This window comes from Nycticebus coucang, chromosome 1, assembly GCF_027406575.1.
Source record: "Nycticebus coucang isolate mNycCou1 chromosome 1, mNycCou1.pri, whole genome shotgun sequence".
In the NCBI taxonomy this organism is placed as follows: Eukaryota; Metazoa; Chordata; class Mammalia; order Primates; family Lorisidae; genus Nycticebus; species Nycticebus coucang.
In genome coordinates this window covers 116,795,186-116,815,434 of record NC_069780.1, presented here as the reverse complement: position 1 = coordinate 116,815,434, position 20,249 = coordinate 116,795,186, and the positions used below count along the sequence as shown (strand labels likewise).

At 42.4% G+C, this 20,249-nt stretch overlaps 1 non-coding gene and 1 pseudogene across 1 annotated transcript; both read left to right on the top strand.

Annotated features, from left to right (window-relative positions):
- Positions 1 to 15,025: 15,025 nt before the first annotated feature.
- Positions 15,026 to 15,962, top strand: LOC128591024 (complex I intermediate-associated protein 30, mitochondrial-like; annotated as a pseudogene).
- Positions 15,963 to 20,112: 4,150 nt separating this feature from the next.
- On the top strand, positions 20,113 to 20,219 carry LOC128592305 (U6 spliceosomal RNA). The gene has a single exon (XR_008381836.1). It is a non-coding gene; the product is annotated as a U6 spliceosomal RNA (small nuclear RNA).
- The last annotated feature ends 30 nt before the right edge of the window (positions 20,220 to 20,249 follow it).

Below are 20,249 nucleotides of genomic sequence, written 5' to 3'. Positions count from 1 at the left end.
AAAAGGGTGAGAGGAAAGTATTACATTTTTTTCTCTACTTTTATTGATAAATGCATTTTTATTGAGCCCAATTCAAACATACACATATGGAGAAAACTGATTTGAACACTTCAGATTTCAGTAGGGTTCATTTGGCTTTGTTTTAAAATTTAATTATATTTAACATGATGTTATATATTTATTTTTACCCTGCTGTACAAATTTTTATAAGATTTCTGAAATTCTTTGGAACTGGGTGAAGTACAAACAAATGACGCTGACAAGGTTGAGATAGGAGGAAGGAACCACGGGAATTCAGAACTTGGAAATGTGGAGGTTTAAGCAATGTGAACTGGGATAAAGATGGTGCAGCTCTTGCAGAAGTGGAGGGATTTCTGGCACAGGATTCTCCAGGCTGAGTTGGGAGATCTTGATTTCCCTATTTTTCCCTCCATATTTGGGTCCAAGTATTAGCTTCCCTTTCTGTGCTAGTTGACATGGTTGCTTAAGGTAAGGACACTAAGAAACCTCTGGAATACCTGTTCTTCAATAAAGTTCTCAGCAATTTGTAAACATTCTGGTCTGGAATCTAACTTGTTAGCATGCTGATTCGGGATTTTTGAGCATCCCATGACATGATAAAATACCCTATTTCGCCATGTAAAATGGGCTCCCATATATAATGTGCACTTATGTTTTGGGCCCAAACTTTTGGAAAAACATGCCTCAAGAAAGTGGCCAGCTCTTGGACAAGAAAGACTCATCTGCTGCCCTGGTAAACGTGCAGATTGCTCTGCCCTCCCCAGCCATCTGCCCCGTGAAGCTGCACCTTCCCTCTGTCCCAGGAGCCCTTCTCTCCCTGCCTCATTAGGGCCAGGTCAAGATGGCCACACATGTGGCCAGCTGGATGGGAACTTCTGACACCACTTGGCCCCCGTGAGCAGCCAGGTGGCTTCCTGGGGCCTCCCCAGGGCTCCTGCTCCCTCCATATGGCCAGGCCTTGGGCCCCAGGCCTCCCTCACATGGCTGCAGCCATGTCCCACCACCATCCCTTCCCCTGACTGTGGCATTTGGTGGAGACCTCTCCAGGGCATTCCCGCCAGATCCTGAATCCTCCCAGACTGGAACCCCATGTGCCCGGAGGGTCCAGGTGGGGGGACACAGGGACCAGAAGGGCTGCTAGGCTCCCCTGCTCCAAAGCTATGCTACCCATGTATAATATGCACTTTTATTTTTCCTTAAAAATTTGGGCAAAATAGTAGACATTATACACAGCAAAATATGGTATGGTTTAAACAGAGTAAGTTGGCAATGAATAAAATAACCGCTAACATTTTAAGCACTGCTTGCACATGCTGGGTACTATAAGTATTTCCTGTCCACTGTATCATTGAATCTTCAAAAGAACCATATGTGAAATAGACACTTTTATCACCTCCATTTTCCAAAGAAATGGAGCTATTTGTGCTGAAATAACTTGCCAAGTTCATGTAAATAGGAAGGAAGGGAGTGAAGAGAGAAACCCGTGCAGTATGGCTCTAAAACTTGTTGAATTTTCTACTTCACAATAGAAACTAGATTGACTAGAAGGAGACACCGAAAGCAGGGAATCTGTAACACACTGCTGCAATGGCTTAGACGTAAGAGGATGAAACGAGGGGAAAGGGAAAGCAAGGGAGACGCTACAGAAGAAGAAACAGCAGCGATGTGGTCTTCTTTGGCTTTGTTAGGTTATGGAGAAGACATGGATTAATAGCAATAGTGTGGCTGGTAAACATTGATCAAGAGACTTTGTTGAGTGGGGAAATAATTTCTTTTTGGACATTTTGAATTTCAAAGATAAGCCAGCATGAACAAAGAAATTTGGCATATTGATACTGTTTACAAAGCAAGATGAGATGCCCAAACACACGTTCTCCGTGTTTCTCCCTTATGTTCCACTTCGTTGAGAGGTCATCACATGAGGGGAATATAGAGAATGTCTACTAACAAGAACCATAATAAAAGAAGTACAATTTTGTTGCAAAAATGAAAAGAATAGGCTCTAGAGAACTAACTTGTTGAAAGTCACACCGTTTGTAAATAGTTAGGTCTTTTGTGTTTTCTTGATATTCAATAATTAGAAATCAAGGCCAGGTGTGGTGGCTCACGTCTATAATCCCAGCACTATGGGAGGCCCAGGCAGGTGGATCTCCTAAACTCAGAAGTTTAAGACCAGCTTAAGCAAGAGTGAGACCCCATTTCGACTAAAAAGAAAAACTAGTCAGGTGTTGGGCTGTAGTAGACTGAGGCAGGAGGATTGCTTGAGCCCAGGAGTTTGAGGTTGCTGTGAGCTATGAAGCAACAGCACTCTACCCAGGGTAGACTCTGTCTCAAAAAAAAGTCAGAATACTCATCACTAATGATGGTTCCCGATTCCTTACACAAGAGAGCTCAGAGCGAGGGGGTGGAGAGGAGGAATGAACTAGTGACAGCGTAAAGGAATGAAGAGCGGAGAGTATGCAAATTTTAGAAATTAAGAAAAAACCTCTTCGCCTGGAATTTTCTTTTCCTAATTTTTCTTTAAATGATGTAGGTTCTTTACATTAAAACATTACTCAAAACTTATCTTCTGGATGATAACTAGAACATACAGAGAACTCAAATTAGTAAACAAGAAAAGAGCAAACAACCCCATTTTATATGTGGGCAAGAGACTTAAACTGAAACTTCCCTGAAGATGACAGGTGAATGGCCTACAAACATGAGAAAAAATGCTCATTGTCCCTAATCATCAGAGAAATGCAAATCAAAACCACTCTGAGATACCGCCTAACTCCAGTGAGATTAGTCCACATCACAAAGTCCCAAAGCTGCAGTTGCTGGCATGGACGTGGAGGGAAGGGAACATTTCGCATTGCTGGTGGGATTGCAAACTAAAACAACTTTTATGGAAAGAAGAATGGAGAATTCTCAAAGAAAGAAAAGTCAACCTTCCATTTGATCCCCCAATTCCATTACCAGATATCAGACCAAAAGAACAAAAATCATTTTACCACAAAGACATTTGCACCAGAATGTTATTGCAGCTCAATTCACAATTGCTAAGTCATGGAAGCAACCCAAATGCCCATTAACCCATGACTGGGTCAAAAAACTGTGGCATATGTATACCATGGAGTACCATTCAGCCATAAGAAAAGACAGAGGGCTTTACATCTTTGCTGGAGGCCAGGAATTTACATCTCTTGCTGGAGGCCAGAAGTTCAAGACCAGCCTGGGCAATAAAGCAAGACCCCCTACATCTCAAGGATGGGGCAAAGAGTATGTACTCCATGCTAGTATGAAACCAATATATAGACACCTACACACCCACACAAATGATAAAACACAAATATAGTCTACCAAGGGGGAGGGGAAAACTAGGGAGAGGGGAAGAGAAAAAAGGGAGAGGGAAGGGGAGGAGAGAGGGTGATTGGTGGGAGGAGGGAGAACAGCGGTGGGATCTCACCTAAAGTGCACAATATGAGGGTGTTTAGCAAGCCCCCTGGGTGAAGGGCTCAGCTACAACTTGAACTTTACCCTAGAAATGAAAACATTGTAACCTAAAAATTTGTATGCTATATTAATTTGAAATTTAAAAAAAACTTACCTTTTATTTTTTATTTATTTATTTTGTAAGTGTGTTGTGAGGGTTATAACCAAAATAATTTTTTTTCGCATTTCAGACAGACCATTACGTTACAACATCTGTGTTTGTTAGTGAAGTCCCTCACCCTGGAGGTGTGCCATATACCCTTACACTGCGTCCATTAGGTGAGAGCTCACCGATCCCCCTCAATTCTCTCCTGCCCCCCTTTTATGTTTTTTTAAAAAAGCTTCTAAGTGGAAAATAATTTGCCACCAATTCCCTTGATTTGAGGTTTTCTTGTTTTGTTTTTGTTCTTTCAAGCAACTCTTAAAGCACATTAGTGTAACCTCAAGATATTTCTACTAAGTACCCGTGTGTGTTGGGCTTAGGCTCTCTAAGGAGCCACAGCTGTTCCGGAGAACTGGGCAGCAACTTTCAGTCTCGCTTTTTGGGGAAATCCCTGCTAGGCCATAATTATGGTTCATTGGACAAATGTATCTTCCACACTGAAGTTCTTTACATTTGTGTGAATGTTGGCTCGTTCTAAGGCACTAGTCTCTTCCTACTAACTGAATCTTGACAGGTGAACTTCACATCGTTTGGGGACATTTCAGTTCTTTCCATATAGAGATCAATTTATATAGTTTATTGACTAGAAGTCATAATTCTGCTTCAAAATGAGAGCAGCACGTTCTTTTCCTTCTGACAGAGCTACATCCTCTTCAACAATGGGAGACCATCCTGCTAAGGTACTGTGAGGACTAGAGAGGCTTGGCAATGTTCTTAGGTTTGGTTTTGTTTGTTTTGAGACTGTGCCCCACTTTGTTGCCCAGGCTACAGTGCAGTGGCATTATCATAGCTCACTGCTACCTCAAATCCCTGGGTTCAAGTGATCCTCCTGCCTCAGCCTCCCAAGTACCTGAGAATGGCTACAGACACACATCACCGCAGGCGGCTAGTGTTTTTACTTCTTGTTTCTTATTTTTGAGACAGAGTCTCACTCTGTCACCCTGGGTAGAGTGCCGTGGCATCACAGGTCACAGCAACCTCAAACTCTTTGGCTCAAGTGATACTCTTACCTCAGCTTCCCAGGCACCAGCCACAATTCCTGGGAGTTTTTTTCTAATTATAATAGAGACAGAGTCTTGCTCTTGCTCAAGCTGGTCTCAAACTCCTGAGCTCAGGAGATCTACCTGCCTCAGCTTCCCAGAATACTAAGCATGAGCCACTGCAACAGCCTGTTTTTACTTTTTGTACAGATAGTGGGGTCTTGTTATGTTGCCCAGGCTGTCTTGAACTCCTGGCCTCCAGCAATCTTCTCACATTAGCCTCCTAAAGTGCTAAAATTATAGGCGTGAGCCACAGTGGCTGGTCTTATATGAATTTTTTAAGCTCTAATTGGATAAGTGCTGTGGTGGCCATAAAAAGTCAGTCTTAATCTCTGTATGATCAGGCTAAGAATTCACTTTTATAAACCAAACTTTTCTTCAAAGATAGTGTGGGGAAGTAACTACCTGTTTTCTAAGGCTGGTGTATCTTTGAGAGCAGTTTAAATTATAACTAATGTGACTGGAGCAAATGTCCTCAAATTTTAGCGTGACTCAGAGTCACGTAGGAACCGGACCCAATCCCCAGGGTTTCTGACTTAGTAGGTCTGGGATGGAGTCTGAGAAAGTGCATTTCTCACAAGTGCCCAGGTGAAGGGGATTCTCCTGGCCAGGGTCACACACTGTGAGAACCATGGTGCTAGGCAGTATGCTGTCGTACCCGTAAGACCTCCAGAGCAGAGACCTCTGAGAGACAGGGCAAGATGCGGTCATTTTAAATTAGATCTGGTTTTCTTACCGTTTGTTTGTTTCCTTATAGGGAACCTGTGAAGGAAAAAAAAAGTAAGAAATGGCTTCTAACATTCTTATCTGGATCTAGTGTTGTGTGATTAAATTTCTATCAGTGTCTGCTTCTAAACCCAGTATCTCCGCTCTCCCATCCTTTCCTTCTACCAAAAACAAAAACAAAACAAAGCGAAAATTGAAACCTAATGTTGTGGTCTCTCACCAGCACTTAAAAAGGTAAGAGTGTCGAACAGAATCGCTCAAGTCAGTGGAGGGTAAAACCAGCCTCAGAAATGCTGGGAGAACACAAATAGTTTCAACTGTAGAAGAGGCTGAAGGAAATGACAGAGGGAAAAGTTTCCACCCAAGGTTCCAGTTGCCAAGGAGTTTGTGTAGGTTGCTGGAGACCTCACCCCTCAGTGGCAACTCTCTGTGACTCACTGTGTCCCTGGGAAGCCTCCGACTCAGCAAGCAGAGAAAACTCAGAAACTTTGCCTTTGATCTCACCGGGATGATATGCTCCAGATACTTTGGTTTCTAAAACATGGATGTTTCTGATCCAGTGACAGTCGAGAGCCTGTGCTCGGATTCCTAGAAGTCAGTGTGGCTCTGGGCCCAAGTGGAAAGTCGCGATTAGAGAGAAGTGTGTAATGGTCCCCTGGAGCAGCGGGAGAGAGGGAGGAAAGGCCCACACCCCCACAGCCAGCAGCCTCTTGCCTGCTATGTTGCCAAAACCTGAGTCCTTTTTACTCTCCTTTTTTAGGGCAGCATGGTTCCTTCGGGTAGAAACTGACATACAGAAGATGAGGCTTTTAGCTCTGGATACATTTTATCCTTTGCCACTTGACATTTTGTTCTTGTAGGTCCAAAGTCAAGTCTAACCAGAGGCAAGTTATGTCAATAAGCCTCTCCCCAACCAAAGGGGATCCCTAATGCTGCCATGCTCAGCCCAGCTTGTGTTTGGTTTAGATCAGTTCCTCTCCCACTCCAGTGTGCGTACACATGGATTAACCAGGGATCTTACTGAAAAGAAGAATCTGATTCTGTAGGTCTACGTGGGGCTTGGGATTCTGCATTTTTTTTTTTTGAGACAGAGTATGACTCTGCTGCCCTGGGTCAAGTGCTCTGGCATCATCATACCTCACAGCAACCTCAAACTCCTGGGATTAAGGCCTGTCTCAGCCTCCCCAGAAGCTGTCACTACAGGCACCCACCACAACACCTGGCTAATTTTTTCTTAGTAGACACAGGACCTTACTCTTGGTCAGGCTGTTCTTGAACTCCTGAGCTCAAGCCATCCACACGCCTTAGCCTCCCAGAATGCTAGGATTACAGGCCACACCCCACCAATATTCTATATTTCTAAGGAGCTCCCAGGTGACGGTAGAGCCTGCTGCTCCGAGGACCAGGCTTTGCAGTAAGCGGATTAGTTTTCAACTTTGGATGCTCAACAAGATCACCTCAAGAGGCCAATTTTTGTTTGCCCAGGTGTCCAGAGATTGTGACTTGACTGGCCTGGAGTGGGGGGGCTAGTATTTTTTTTTTAAACTCCTAGGTGATTTTATTATGGGACCAGAATTAAGGAAACATTTCAAAATTCATGTTTTTCAAACCATAAGTAGCGATTGTTAGTAGGTCAGAATAAAAAATAACATGTAAAATATTATTTAAATGAAATAAAGTATAGCACGTTGTAATAGTGTCAGTAAGCCTTGCTTTGTGAAACGTTTCACTTACGTATCTGTGTAGCTATAAAGCTTTTAATGTAAAATAAATTACTGAGGGTTATGGTTGGAAAGCCTGTTGCAACTACTTAACTCTGCTATTGAAGTACCAACGGAGACCCAGACAATATGGAGCTGAGGGAGCATGGCTGTGTGAAATTTCTACTTCATGTGATTTCACACACCACAAAACGTTTCCTATTCTCTGCTTTGGAGCCATTTAGAAATGTAAAGCCATCCGGTCTCTACAACAAAACAGAAGCCCAGCCACTTTGGCCTTTGAGGCCTATATCGGTTGTTGACCCCTGATCTAGATTGCTATCTTCTTTGTTGTGACTGCCAACTTTGTTAGGTCAGTTGTAACCAACGGCCTCAAGCTTGGTTCCAAAATAGTCTCCCATTATGATTCTCACCTTCTCCTTTGTATTTTGATTATAAACCCCTGGGTTTAGAGGCAAGTCCTTCTGTGGTTGTAGGTAATAATAATTGCTGTTTAAACAATAATATTTTGAGTTTTAAAAATCTATGTCAAAGTCCTGTGTTAAATATAGCAAAGTAGTTTCGACTGATAATAACTGAATAATGGGGCAGACACTTGTGTCTTCACACCTTTTTCTGTAGCAGCATTTCACTTTGATAATGAAATCTTATTACCTCCATTAATAAATTGACAGTTTATCCTAGAGAGTAGACTTTTTAAAGGTGTGCTTTGCAAAGCAATTGACAACAAATTGTTAGCAAATACAAATAAATTGCTTACAGGAAAACATGATTCTTCCTCACTATTTACAGACAACTTCTGTTCTTCAAGAGAAAACTAAACAATTTCAATGAAAACCATGATTAAAAGAAGCCTCCCTTTTCTCTATTACTTGGCACTTCATACATTTTGTAGGAACATGGTAGAGCCTTCTACTTTATGCTGCTCAAGGGACCAGAGTTAAAAGCCTGTTGGGTAATTTTTGGAGGGTAAAGGAGAGTGCGCCACTCATTTTGGCTATAATAATAAATATTTACTGGCAACCTGGGCAACCGTAGCTCAGTGAGTAGGGTGCCAGCCACATACACCGAAGCTGGCGGGTTCGAGCCCAGCCCAGGCCTGCTAAACAACAATGACAACTGCAACCAAAAAATAGGCAGGTGTTGTGGCGAGCGCCTGTAGTGCCAGCTACTTGGGAGGCTGAGGCAAGAGAATCGCTTAAGCCCAAGAGTTTGAGGTTGCTGTGAGCTGTGATATCACAGCACTCTACTGAGGGCGACATAGTAAGACTCTGTCTCAAAAAAAGAAAAAAATAAATAAATATAAATAAATAAATAAATATTTACTGAATAGCCACTGTATACCTAGTACTTGGCTCAGCCCTTGAAGAGAAATAACAGTTAAAAATATAAACCATGTGGGCAGCGCCTGTGGCTTAAACAAGTAGGGCACTGGCCCCATATACTAGAGGTGGCGGGTTCAAACCTGGCTCCAGCCAAAAATCACAAAAAAATATACACACACATATATATATATATATATAAACCACAACTTCTGAAGTTACAAGATAATAGCAGGGCCAGCTCTTAGGCGGTCGCAGATAAATCTGTAACTACCAACTATTATGAAATCAAATGTAAGAGTGAAGAGTGTATTGAGAGACTCAGTATTTAACTAGGTGTTTCATGTGAGTCGTCTTTGGGGGGTCTTTGAGGACAACATTTTAGCTGAGGCCTAAAAGAAGCAGGAATTATTCAGGACAAGAAAGGAGGAAACATCTTCCCAGATGGAACCATTGCAACCAGAACTCAAGAAGCGGGAGGAGAGCGGCATTAGCTGAGACCAAAGACGTGGGCCAGGGCCACATCACCCAGGTGAGGATGCTAGATTTTATTTTAAGGGCAGTGACAATTAATTTTTAAGTATTTTTTATAGGGTAGTTACATGAACAGATTTTTCCTTTTAATCTCCAAGGGGATCAAAACTCACATTCAGTTTGGTCATATTCAAGTGGCAACAGAGTACTGGCACAGAATTAGAACCCCATAATGGTCACTATTGCTATTAAACTAAACACCTACTGTCACTCTGGCTACTGCATAGAAAGCAGATGAGGAGGGGAGGCAGCAGGAAGATTGCAAGATGCTGCTCCAGGCAAAAGGGGTCGGTATTTTGGACAAGAGTGGTAGTAGAGATGATGGGAAGAACACAGACATCACAATTTTAGAGATAGAATAAATGGGATTTGGCTGGGTGCGGTGGCTCACACCTGTAATCCTAGCACTTTGGAAGGCCAAGGTAGGAGGATCACTTGAGGCTAGGAGTTTGAGACCAGCCTGAGCAAATGTGAGACCATGTCTCTACAAAAAGTAGAAAAATTAAACAGTGTGATGGTGTGTGCCTGGAGCACCAGCTACTGAGGACGCTGAGGATTACTGGAGTCCAGGAGTTTGAGGATGCTGTAAGCTACATTGTCTGATAAATAAGTGCACGAACTTGCCACCGGGAGCTTATATTGGCAGCCCTGTATAAACAACTCAGTTAGGCTTCGTGACCTTAGTTTATCAGTGTCCCCCAGCTGTCTCCTTCAGCATGAAGCAGTGTCTTGCTGAGTAGCCTTCGTTACTGTTGCTGCCTGCTTCTGGGTGCTGTCACGAGAATGACGAGAATGCCGGAACTTGAATTGCAGCAACAAACAGATGGAAGCCAGCCAATTCTCCACAACCAAGAAAGGTTCCCACAGTCCCCATCAAGAGTCAAAGTGATATTGTTAACCTTTTTTGATATCAGAAGGATTGTTTATTATGAATTTGTACCCAGTGGACAAACAGTTAACCAAATTTACTATTTGGAAGTGCTGAAAAGACTGAAAAAGTTAGATGAAAAGGATCTAAACTTTTTGCTGACAACTCAGCTCATTTTGCTGGCAACTCAATGCATTACAGCAATGCACCCACTCACAGGATACTGTGTGTGAGGGAGCTGTTAGCCAGTAAATAAATAACTATACTGGAACACTCTCCCTACTCACCTGATTTGACCCCCAATGACATTTTTCTTCACCTGAAAATAAAGAAATATTGTAAGGAAGACATTCTGATGACATTTAGGGCATCAAAGGTAATACAATGATAGCTTTGCTTTGAAGGGTGGACTGAGTACTGGAGTCAGTGCATAACTTTCCAAGGGGGCTACTTTGAAAGTGACCACAGTGATATCCAGCAGTGAAGTAAGCAGTGTTTTTTGTTGAATGATTTGCAAACTTAATTGTCAGACCTTGTATGTTGATACCACTGCACTCTGGCCTGGCCAACACAGTGAGACTCTGTCTCAAAAAAAAAAAAGAAAAGAAAAAGAATTTATAGGATTTCATTATTATGAAGAGGTAGAAGAGGAAAAAAATTAAAAGTGATTCCCAGATCTCACTTGAACCACTACGTGAAGGGGAACAGGAGAGAAGATATAGGTTTCACGGGGTAGATTAATCAACTTTGAAAACTTTTTGTTTGTGATGTCTATGAAATAGTCAACCAAGGACAGTCAAATAGACAGGGGAGTATGAAGACCTGGAAATCAGAAGAGAGGACTAGGATAGAAATATAAATGGAAATATAAATATAAAGTCCATAATATTTCATGTTTTGTAATAAATGCTAATTTAGTACTGACTATGTATCAGTCACCAGTCCAGACTCTAGGAATATATAGAGAAAAAAAAAACAACAACCAAGTTTCATATATGAAGTTTGTTGAAACTACTTACATTAATCGGAACATATGGTTAGAGAGGACCAGTGAAAAAGAGCATATCAAGAAGTAGACAATTAAGAAGGTGAAATGGACTCAGAGAGCCAGCCAGTCAAGGTCTGGAAAAGTGTTCTCTAGATTAAGGGTACAGGAATGAGAAAGACCCTGAAGGACAAGTGCCCTGGACTGCCCGAGGAACAGCAGGAGACGGGAGCGGCTGGAGTGGAGTGAGTGGGAAGGAAGAGTCTGAATCATGTGGATTGTTATAGTCCCTGGGATATTCTCAGGACGAGGTGGGAAATTGTTACAGGACTTTGAACTTGGGAGTGATATAATCTGGCTTATATATTACCTCTGTTAATAATAGATCTAAGGGTCCAGCAAGGAGCAGGGAGAAACATTAAGAAGCTCCTAGTACTCCTCTTCATAGGTTAGCACCCTGGGCTGAATAGTGTCCCCCCAAATTCATATGTCAAAGACCTCACTCCCTATCTAATGCATTCACACGTGGGCCCTTTGGGAGGTAATTAGGTTTAGATGAGATCATTGGATAAGACCTCAAGATCGGATTGGTGCCCTTAGGGGAAGAGACATCAAAGAACTTTCTCTCCCTCTACCTGGTGAGGACACAGTCAGAGGGCAGCTGTCTCTGAGCTGGTGAGGAAAGTCTTCACTGGAATCTGACCTTGGACTTTAAGACTCCAAAACTGTGAGAAAATACATTTTTGTTGTTCTAGCCACCTGATTAGGTATTTTGTTATGGGAGCCTGAGCAGATTAATATAATTAGAAAGAAAGAATAAAAAAGGTCTGTGAAGTGTGGTAGGGACCAGAAATCCACCCTTCCTGTGCCAGGTAGTCCGAAAACCGGGCAAAGCCCTGACTTCTAATGTGAACAAAAGCAGTGAGTCTGCTTGGCACAGAAAAAAAAAATGACTTGTGGAATGGAACAAGATTCAGCTCCTACCCAGGACCCACACCTGGGTCGCTGCTGAGCGAGCGGCAGCTTGCAGATCATAGGCGTGCGAGGCATGCGCTCCCCCAGGGGACCCAGCAACACCGGTTACTAGTTGTTGCCCTTCTGTGCCGTGAAGCCGGGGAGAGTGGGAGCCGATGGGCAGCCCTTACAGCAACTGGAGCGCTGCCCCGTGTGAAAGGTTACCCTCATCACGGTCACGGCTCACTTGCTCCTCAGGGCTCTGGGCGCATTAAAGGACTGTATTCCACCCACCAAACAGTTCTGGGGCTGGAGCTCCTGGAGAAACCTGCTGTGAATGGAAGGTAATAATGTGACAGTTATGACTGCTTGGAGAGTGATTGCAGACACGTGCCAACCGCCCGTTCTGCTCTGGCCCACGTAACAGAGTGGGTCCAAATCAATCTGGAAAGGAAATTGGTTCATTTTAAATTATTTAAATTTCCCAAACCAGCAAAATTGCAAGTAGGCTGACTTACCCTGTTTAATTGTCTGGCCTCAGTGAGGCATACACATACATTCATATTCCAGACTATACTGGGGGTACCTGTTTCTCAGCAGCACATTCAATATCTATTTTTCCTTCTGAGGAGCCTGAAAAATATCTTTTTTCCCCCCTGTATGTTTGTACCTGTCCAGTCTTAGCTCATAGTCAGATCACTAAAGAAAAGCGTCTTCCACCCCCCACAGTGTTAAGTGAATTGCACTGATTCTAATAATTTTCCAGGACTGAGCTAAAAGTGAAAGGTTATCAAATCGGGAGCCCAGACTGAGGACAATTCGCTCCCAAATCTAGGATTCTGTCACAGCCTTGATAGTCCCAGCACAACTTCCACAAACCCCAAGGAGACCTAAGCCACGCAGCTCCCGAGGGATCCAGGCAGCCCTGAACCCAGGACCACGCCTTCCTGCTCAGGGAACCCCTGAAAGGGAAAGCAGCCTTTCCCAACGCCGCTCAGTCCTACAGGCACTACAGAGAGAAAGTCCAGCGTTTTCCAAAATACTTGTTTTTTTAAAAATGGATGAGATTTGAATTAAAGGACAGAGACTGTTAGTGCCTGACAAATACCTGTGTGTTTTCCACATCCAGCAGCCTCCCTCATGGTGATATCCGGGCTGGGTGACTAGCTCTGCAAATGGGACAGTGGCAGGAGGAGAGCAGACCCGCCCAGGTCTGGCCCCTCCACCCGTCCTCCCTGCCTTCCCACTTGGAGAGTGGTCCAGTTGTGTATCTGCACAATGATGGAAGCGGCCTGGTCTGCATCAGTCCAGAACGTGAGGGAGAAATACATGTATCTTTGTTGTATGAAACCCCTGAGGCTCAAGGGGTGTGTTTGTTGTCACTGCTGGCACTGATAACCTCGATTAACACTGACTTCTGGCGTATTACCTCGTGAATTGGTAATGAGGTGCCACACCCCATAGTCTGGCTCATCTGATCACAGATGCCAAGTGGTGGAAGTGACCATCTTACATGCTCAGGTAGCAGCATTGAGGATTGGACTGAAGGGAGGGAAAAGTCAACTAAATGCTTGGAGTATAAAGTGGGGAGCTGAAAATTGTGGGGAGTGCCATAAAATACAACTGTGTTCAAGGAGATGATGTGAAAGGCAAGGTGCATTGTCAGAGTAAAGCAGTTAAATAACAGTGATTCTTACGAAGAAATTCAAATTATGGGAAGGCGCATGTGGGTTGAACTTATCAGGATTCTTCAGGCGTGGAGGGAGGGTTTTGGAGGTCAGAGTGATGGATGGAATCGTGCCCCCCACAAATGCGTGTATTAAAGGCTTCATCTCCGTCTGGGACTGTCTTTGGAAACAGGACATTTAAAGGGTTATTTAGTCAAAATTAGGTCATTTGGGCGAGTCCTAGTCCAACATGGCTGATGTCCTTATCAGGACAAGGAATTAGGACATGACACTCACAGAGAGAAGGTGATGTGAAAACACAGGAGAAGGTGGCTCGTAAAACAGACGAAACACAGGCCAAGCAGGGAGGCCTCAGAACAAACTAACTCTGCTGACTCCTTGATCTCAGGCTTCTAGTCTCCAGAACCGTGAGAAATAAATTCCTGTTGTTTATTCCCCAGTCTGTGCTACTTTGTCAGGGTGTCCCTAGCAAGCTGATACAGGAAAAAATCTCCCCAAGCCCAGAAAAGAGTGGGACAAAGTATGTGTGATATTGTTTGACTGAACTAAAGCCCCCTGGGGAGAATGAGCATCGTATGTTTGGAAGAAAGTGGGGAGAGTAAACTTCCCTGCAGATACTGGGACTCAAACACTTGGGGGGATAAGTTGGAGTAATATTGGCAAGGGTCTTTGATTGAGAAATTGTAATATTACTGTGCCAGTGATTTGCAGACTATATGTAGTACATAACACTTAAAAAGTAATAAATCAAAATCCCTACTTGGGGTAAAGATATTGCCATTTTAAACAAAATTCCAGGTAATTCTGATAGACCCCTGGTAAGTTTGAGAACCACTGCTATGAACATCTCTAGTCTTAGGAATTTCTAAAAGTTTCGGATAATCCTTTTGCTGTGTAGATGACAGAAGATGAAGTAGGGGGCAGCCAGATACTCCAGGTGGAGCCCTTCTTTACTTCTTCATCTCTGACCCAGCCCTACCCCCAAATGGAAGGGATTCAAAAGAAAGAAACCAATATTAACTCCATGGCTTCCTGGCATTTGAAAGTTCACTCCCACTTAGTTAACACACATTCTTATTAAAAACAGCAAGCATTTTATTCTTCTAAATTGTTTTATTGTTTTTAAATATATGTACAAAAAGTACTAAAAAATAAGTAAAAAATCACTTCAATTCTTACATCCCGTCATAGCATTTTTTTTTTTCCAAGACAAAGTCCCAGGCGGCACCTGTAGCTCAGTGGGTAGGGCACCGGCCCCATATACCAAGGGTGGAGGGTTTAAACCCACCCCCCCCCCGCCAAACTGCAACAACAAAAAATAGCCAGGAAGCTGAAGTCACAGACCGTGGGAAGCTATGGTATAGAAGTTTACATTGCTAAGGTGGAGAGCAACATCACACAGTACAAGGACTTCAAGGCCAGAGTTCTATTCCAGCTTTAATCTTAGAATTGGGCTATTGGCTGAAGATTTTTTCCCTGGTGATTCAGGGAGAAATTTACATTTTGACTTTTTTTTTTTTTTTTAAACCATGGCTTTTGTTCACAAATTGCTGACTAGCACTTATATTCTCAGAAAATGCCCAAAGTCAAGTATTGGCTTGCATCCTTTTTGGGGGTATTCTCTATTGTTCCAATAGTTCCCAGAAACCAGTGGTGGCTCCTGGCAAAACCTCCTCACAGAAGAGGAGTCTAGGGGGGTTGCAGGAACATCACCAGCAAGAAGTTGCCTTGGATACAACTTCTCCTGAGGAGAAGCCAGAACTTAGTTTTAATAAAGCAATTAGAGATGAAACAAAGAACCATTTTAGGCGTTTGATGGATGAACTTGTGAATCTTTGGCTAGGGCCAGAAGGCAGTCCTCTGCATGAGGTCTTGGAACAAGCCAAGGTCGTCTGGCAGTTCCATGGGAAAGAAGATTTAGATAAGTGGATAGATACTTCTGATAAGACAATTGGAGGCAGAAGTAAAGTATTCTTAAAAATGGATAACAATAACCAAAGTGCACTGCTCTGTGGAACTCTGAGCTCTGAAGGACCTTATGAGGAGATAGTAGCCAAAGTGGATACTGTGCAATGATATCCAGGATACCAAGGGGCTCTTTTGAGAGGAAGAAGTCTTATGATTGGTCCCTGTTTAACACTGTGTATCTCCGGGTCCATGGGGATGGTCGACCGTGGATGGTGAATATCGAGGAGGACTCAGATTTTATCCAGAGAAAGAATCAGATACTTCATGTTCACCTGTGGGGGGCCCTACTGGCAGGATGTCAAGGTTCCTTTTTCCAAATTTTTCTTCTCGAATCAAGGAAGAATGCGGGATGTTCAGGTTCAGCTTCTGCTTGACAAGATCTCTTTTATAGGATTTACCTTGGCTGATAAAGTGGATGGTCCATTCTTCCTGGAAATTGATTTTATTGGAGTGTTTACCAAAAATTCTCCAGAGATTAGCCCAAGACTTTTCAATTAAATAACATGTAGTAGTTTTGTATTGCTAAACTAACAGTAATGGCATCTTCAGTGATACAGACAAAATAAAATATTTCTTTAATGGCAAAAAAAAAAAAAAAGAAAGAAAAAAAGCCCGGTGTTGTGGCGAGCACCTGTAGTCCCAGCTACTTGGGAGGCTGAGGCAAGACAATCGCCTAAGCCCAGGAGTTGGAGGTTGCTGTGAGCTGTGTAACACCACGGCACTAAAGTGAAGGTGATAAAGTGAGACTCTGGCTCTAAAAAAAAAAAAACTAAAACAAAAACAAAGTCCCACTCTGTCACTCTGGGTGGGGTGCAGTGGTATCAGCCTAGCTCACAGCAAACTCAGACTCCTGGATTCAAGCGATCCTCTTGCCTCAGCCTCCCGAGTAGCTGAGACAACAAGTGTCTGCTCTGACGCCCAGCTAATTTTTCTATTTTTAGTAGAGACAGGATCTTGTTCTTGCTCAGGCTGGTCTTGAACTCCTGAGCTCAAGTGATCCTCCAGCCACGGCCTCCCAGAATGCTAGGATCACAGGCAGGAGCCACCACCCCTGGCCATGTCATAAGCATTCAGAAACCTATTTGTGTATCTATTTGCATACACATATAATGATATAGTTCTACATAAATGTGATAATGCTATTTGTGCTCTTTCATCTATAAACCACTCAAAAATAGATTGCAGAAGTACTCCCAAATCTTTATCTATACCAAAATTTTTCATTATTTAAGTGTTTTCTAATTATTTATTTATTTATTTAGAGACAGAGTTCGAACCCACCACCCTCGGTATATGGGGCCAGTGCCCTACCCATTGAGCCACAGGTGCCTCCTGTTTTCTAATTATTTGCCCAGACCTATCTAATAGGTCCTAAAATAATTTCTAGTTTTTAACTCTTAAAAACAAGACTGACTGCAGATCACAGGGAGAGGCGTAGTAGCTATGAAATGTATAGGGCTTCTTTCTGGGGTGATGAAAATATTCTAAGGTTGACTATGGTGATGGTTGCACATATCACCATATATACCGAATTACTTTAAATGGCTGAATTGTATGGTATGTGAACTATATCTCAATATAATTGTTAAAAAAAATAGACATCCTTAACTACATCTATTCCTCCTCTGCAGTCATTATCCTAATAGTAAATTATGAATTATGTTACCACTAAGAGGATTGGCAATTGGAATTCCTGAGTGCAATCACTAAGGAACTGTATATTATACATGTGGATACATGCTTCAAAAGTACGCACCTAAACTATATTAATATGAGAATACATATTTCCTGTCATAATTACCCACCTAGGCATTAATGATCTTTTTTCATTTTGTAAATCTAAATTATAAAAAAGTTTTTTGTTATTTTAAAATTTTCATTTGTATCTTTGCTTATGTTTATTAGTTATCCGTATTTCTTCTTTGTGTATTACCTGCTTATATATTTTGCCTACATTTTTAAAAATTTAAATATTGTTTTCTAAGTTTTTTGAAGTTTATGCAAATGTCCTCATGTCTTCAAACCAATGAAGATGCAATATTTTTCTTTTTTTTTTTTTTTTTTTTGTAGAGACAGAGTCTCACTTTATGGCCCTTGGTAGAGTGCCGTGGCAATCACACAGCTCACAGCAACCTCCAACTCCTGGGCTTAAGCGATTCTCTTGCCTCAGCCTCCCGAGTAGCTGGGACTACAGGTGCCCACCACAATGCCCAGCTATTTTTTGGTTGCAGTTCAGCCAGGGCCGGGTTTGAACCCGCCACCCTCAGTATATGGGGCTGACGCCTTACCGACTGAGCCACAGGCGCCGCCCAAAGATGCAATATTTTTCAAGAGTATCTCCGTAGGCAGGGCACAGTGGCTCACACCTGAAATCCTAGCACTCTGGGAGGCCGAGGCAGGTGGATTGCTTGAGCTCACAAGTTTGAGACCAGCCTGAGCAAGAGCGAGACCTCATCTCTACCAAATATAGAAAAAACTAGCCAGGTGTCATGGTGGTCACCTATAGTCCCAGCTATTCCGGAGGCTGAGGTAGGAAGAGCTCTTAAGCCTAGGAGTTTGATGTTGCTATGAGCTACAATGATGCCAGAGCACTCTACGCAGGGTGACAGAGTGAGACTCTGTCTCAAAATAAAAAAAAAAAATGAAAACATACAACAATAATAATGAACGCCACTCAGCAGGACACCACCACATAACGACAGGAACACGGCTGTGAGACACTGATATGTCAAGCCTATGAAACTTTACCAGGTTTTTTGTACAGTGGGGCAACATCAGCGCACAATTAAACTTAATTGTCAGACCTGGTATGTATGGCGACTTTAGGAGTGATTTTGGAACACGCTGTACTTGTTTTAAATAACAAGAGTCCATCCCCCAACCAAACAGCCTTACATTATAACACAAGCTCTTAAAGATAAAGATATACAAATAGCACATAACTTTTAACTTTAAGAGAGCATAATACTACATAATAAGAGGTAAATGAAAAGAAACGAAACACAAACGCTGGATGAGACCCCTTTGGAAAAGCAAACAGGCAACCAGCTCAGGAAGAAGAATATGACTACAGTGCCTGATAGAGACTGGAAAAGGTGACAGGCACTAGTTATTACTCCAATAAAAACACAAATCTCCTGGGAAACTTGAGCAAGCTTCTGGAACAAATACAGGTCTGGTTTAAAAAAAAAAATAGAGTAAGTACATTAAAAGTGCAGGAAAGCCCCACTATCAGGACTGTGTGTCAGTATGAACTCATTTCGGTTTAAGAATAGATTGTTTCAAAACATAAACCTGAAGAGATGCCCTATGTACTGTTCTAATTTTATATTATAATAATAATCAGAATCATTACATAGTCAAGCAGCAAATGTAAACTTTTCTAAAAGAGCAAGTGAAATTGATCACAGTGTGTGTAATAAGGCCCTATAATACTTGTCAAACTGCTTAAGACACAGGTAGTGTCACCTTGCCCCCTGAGAAAATAAAAACATAGACTACAGGCAGTGAGAGAATAAATAGTAAGTAGGTGAGAATAAGCATAGCTACTGCTTAAAGCTTAAGTGAACTCACAGACAGCAGGTGTAAAAGTCAAATGTTGAGTTTATGTGGGGATAAAAGAAGGCATAAAAAACAGGATGAAAATTAAATGATCATTTACATAAAAGGACAATCCACAGAGATGCTTAATTTCTTTGGATCAATGTGTCTTGGTTTTGTCTTTATGTTTTAAATACTCGCTGGAGTCAGTAATTGACCCCAAAGGACAGAAGTTTGTCCAAATCATACTTTTTGTATAAAGCAACCCCCACTGAGAACATACAAAGAAGTTGCCTTGAAAACACTTAACTTTGCTGGCTGGTTTTTGTTGTTTACCTGGTGAACTACGACAGTAGGGATACTTCCTAAGAAATGCATCATTGGCAGCCTCATCACTGTGCAACCGTCACAGAGTGAACTCACACAAACCCAGGGTGTACCGGCCACTACGCACCAAGGCTACAAACTCGTGCACAACATTATTGTACTGAACACTGTAGGTGGTTGTAACATAATGGTAAGTATCTGTGTATCTAAACATAGAAAAATATGACATAAAAGTTAAAAAAAAAAATAGTGCACGTGTTTAGGGCACTTACCAGGAGTGGGGCTTGCAGGACTGGAAGTTGCTCTGGGTGCGTCAGTGAGTGTGACCAAGTGTAAGCCTGAAGGCGTAAGAACGCTGCCCGTACACAACTGTGGACTTTCTATACACAGTATGCTTATGCTATGCTGAATTTATAAAAACATGTTTCTTTCATTAATAATAAATTAAGCTTGGCTTACTGTAACTTTTTTACTCCATATACTTTTTTTTTCGAGACATAGTCTCGCTCTGTTGCCCAGGCTAGAGTGCCGTGGTGTCAGGCTAATTCATAGTGGCCTCACACTCCTGAGTTCAAGCCATCCTCCTCTTTACCTCTTTAGTATCTGGGACTACAGGTGTGTGCACCACCACATCCAGGTATTTTTTTCTGTTTTTAGTAGAGACAAGGTCTCACTCTTGCTCAGGCTGGTCTCAACTTCCTGAGCTCAAGCAATCCTCCCACCTCAGTCTCCCAGAGTGCTAGGATAAACTTTCTTAATTTTAAAAAATTTTTGACTTTCTGTGCTCGCTTTGGCAGCATATACACTAAAATTGGAACAATACATAGAAGATTAGCCTGGCCCCTGCACAAGGATGACACGCAAATTTGTAAAGCGTTCCATATTTTTGCCATTCGATCCTTCAATTCCTCTACTAGA